We start from the raw sequence: 3,762 nt of genomic DNA on the forward strand, positions 1-3,762 counted from the left end.
TTTTTGGTTTTTCGAGACAGGGTTTCTCTATATAGCCCTGGCTGTCCTGGAACTCACTTTGTAGACCAGGCTGGCCTCGAACTCAGCCTGCCTCTGCCTCCCGAGTGCTGGGATTAAAGGCGTGCGCCACCACGCCCGGTTTAGCATTCTTACTTGAGGGGGATTTGCTAAACCTGCCGCTTCTCTCAACTCTCACAGCCTGTAGAGAGCTCCTGGTTCAGGCGAGTGGCCTTTGCCTGGAGCACAAGGTGGGGAACCAGCCCCTCGGGATTGGTTAGAGGGATTCGAAGCTGGTGGAGCAATGGCCAGATCCAGGACTCTCAAGGAAAGCTACAGTCCAGAGCGCTGGATCTGGGCTGCCATGGTAGCGCTGTCCTGGTAGGGCTGTCCTGCAGAGATGAGGGTATCCCATCTGACCCTGATGGTTTGTGTTTTTTCTGGTTTTGCTAAATTCTTTAAGAGCTATTTTTATTGCCTGGCAGTGGTGGCACACGCTTTTAATCCCAACATTCAGGAAGCAGAGACAGGCAGATCTTTGAAGATCAGCGTGGTCTATAGAGCAAATTTCAGGACAGCCAAGGCTATACAAAGAAACCAAGAACAGGGATGAAAGGAATAAAGGAAAGAAGGAAGGGGTGGACCGTTTAACTCAAATTCTAAGAACATAACAGGGCTTTTGTTGGGGGGGGGGGGTGATTTGGCTGGAGATATGGCTCAGAGGTTAAGAGCACTGGCTGCTTTTCCAGAAGTCCTGAGTTCTAGTCCCTGCAACCACATGGTGGCTCACAATCATCTGTAAAGGGATCTGGTGCTCTCTTCAGGTCTGTATATATACAGGCCTGCATATATACAGGCAGGCCATACACACAGTATACGTAATAAATAAACCTAAAGAAAAAAAAAGAAAAAAAATGTTTTACTGGGTTGTAGGGGGGTTATAACTCCTGCATAAAAGGTTAGGAGAGAAAAACTTGCTGTAAACTCAAGTTTCAAAGTAGTTTATAGAAAATACTAGCCGGGCATGGTGGCGCATGCCTTTAATCCCAGCACTCAGGAGGCAGAGGCAGGTAGATTTCTGAGTTCGAGGCCAGCCTGGTCTACAAAATGAGTTCCAGGACAGCCAGGGCTATACAGAGAAACCCTGTCTCAAAATCCACCCCCCCCCCAAAAAAAAAAGAAAGAAAGAAAGAAAGAAAGAAAGAAAGAAAAAGAAAATACTAATGTCTAATGTGGCTTACAATGGACTAAAAACATCAAAAAAGGAGCATAAAAGCTATATGCTGGCTATAGAGCCCTCACAAGTAGCCGCTGTACCAACATTTTTGATCATCATTTTCTTGTCATCTTAGCACCTATGTATATATACATGTGTGCCCTTCTGGTTTTTGTTTGTTCTTTAAAAAAAAAAACACATATTTATTTTATTTATATGAGCACACTGTAGCTGTCTTCAGACAGACAAGAAGAGGGCGTCAGATCCTATTATAGATGGTTGTGAGCCACCATGTGGTTGCTAGGAATTGAACTCAGGACCTCTGGAAGAGCAGTCAGTGCTCTTAACTACTGAGCCATCTATCTCCCTAGCCCTGTTTGTTCCTGAGACAGAGTCTCCATGTAGCCTTGGCTGGCCTGGAACTCAATGTGTATACCAGGCTGCCTATAACTCACAGAGATCCCCCTGTCTCTGCAAAGGCATGTATCACCACTCCTGGCTCCCATTTATATTCTTTTTTTTTTTTTTTTTTTTTTTTTTTTTGTGGAAGGGGTTTCTCTGTTTAGCCCTGGCTGTCCTGGAGCTCACTTTGTAGACCAGACTGACCTCAAACTCAGAAATCTGCCTGCCTCTGCCTCCTGAGTGCTGGGACTAAAGGCATGTGCCACCACGCCTGGCTCATTTATATTCTTAAAAATACAATGTGGGGCTGGTGAGATGGCTCAGTGGGTAAGAGCACGCGACTACTCTTCCGAAGGTCCAGAGTTCAAATCCCAGCAACCACATGGTGGCTCACAACCATCTGTAACAAGATCTGACTCCCTCTTCTGGAGTGTCTGAAGACAGCTACAGTGTACTTACATATAATAAATAAATAAATCTTTTTTAAAAAATACAATGTGATTCCATCTCACTCATTAGAAGAGCCATAGGTCACTATCCATCTGCAGATGGCAAGTGCTGACCAGAGTGGTCTGCTTGGAGCACTTAGGCACTGAGGAGAGAAAGCAAACTGCCTGATGGGTCCTCAAAACATAAACATGGGTTCACCATCTGAAGTAGGGCTACACTGCCGGCTATTCCCAGGTTGTCCATGCTAGTGGGGACCCTGCTGTCAGGGTCTGCCCTCTGAAGCAGGAGCCCTTGCTTCCCACATCGGGGCAAGAATATGCTGTGTGTTTCTCGGACTCAGGACTCAGTAAAACCGGTAGCCCAAAGTTCAGGGGACTGGAAATTGGGCCTCCTGTGTTACAGTTGGCACAGCGAAGCCTATGCTATCCAAAAGGCAGTGGGCTGTCTCCTGGGAGTTAGCAATCAGCCAACTTTCCAGTAGTCGGGAGTAAACTCACAAGGGAAAAAGGATAAATTCCGCCTCCTGGAGAGTCCAGAGTGGAAGCAGTGTGGCCCTGTCTCAAAACCACCAGCAGCAGACCCTTCTCGGGCAGGCGCGCGTGCCAGGGCTGCTAAGATCCTGGAACACAGGCCAAGGTCAAACGACCAGGTCCTTGCTATGCCCTGTGTTCCAGGATCTGGTCCAGGCTGCAGGGTGGGAGGGGCCAGGGGTGGAGGTGGGGTGTGGTCAAGATGAGGGCAGGGTCGAAGTGTGGGCGAGAGAGTTCTGAAGTCCTAGGGTCAGGCCTGATTGTGGTCTGGGAATGAATGAGTAGTCATTTGCCTTTTCAACCCGGGAAGGACCATCCAACGGTCAGAGGTCAAAGCTGGGCTCTGAGTAACACCCACATCCTCACCCACAAGGGCCAGGGAAGAGGAAGTTCCTCAGACCATTTTAGTCAGGACACGACGCATCAGGAGATTATATTCTCTAGTTGACCTATCCTGAAGGTGAGAGGGTGAGAGGGAGGCCTCCGTGGTTAAGAACACTGGCTGTTCTTGCAGCGGACCGAGGCTTGGTTCTCAGCGTTCACACAGAAGCTCGACACCATTCCTAACTCCAATTCCAGGGATCTGACGCCCTCTTCTGATCTCTGAGCGCAACAGGCACACATGCTGTGCACAAACATGCGAGAAGCAAACACTCATACATATAAAATTAAATTCCTAAAGCGGGGGGGGGGGGGGGGGGAGGAGTGGAACAAGGGCACGTCATAAGTCGTCCTTAGTGAGGGAGAGAGTACCTTGCTGGAACTGATGGACTGGAACCGGGAATCATAAGCCAATTAAACCCTAAGTGCTTTTTGTCAAGATCCTTTTATTATTGTTTTTTCATAAGCCAACCATTGTGGCGCACGCCTTTAATCCCAGCACTCAGGAGGCAGAGGCAGGTGGATCTCTGAGCTTGAGGCCAGGCTGGTCCACAGAGGAAGTTCCAGGATGTTCAGGGCTATGCAGAGAAACCCTATCTTGAACAATACAGCATAAATAAATAAAATTGGGCTGGCGAGATGGCTCAGTGGGTAAGAGCACCCGACTGCTCTTCCGAAGGTCCAGACTTCAAATCCCAGCAACCACATGGTGGCTCACAACCATCCGTAACGAGATCTGGCGCCCTCTTCTGGAGTGTCTGAAGACAGCTACAGTGTACTTACATA

The sequence above is a fragment of the Mus caroli genome, chromosome 10 (assembly GCF_900094665.2).
Source record: "Mus caroli chromosome 10, CAROLI_EIJ_v1.1, whole genome shotgun sequence".
Taxonomy (NCBI): Eukaryota; Metazoa; Chordata; class Mammalia; order Rodentia; family Muridae; genus Mus; species Mus caroli.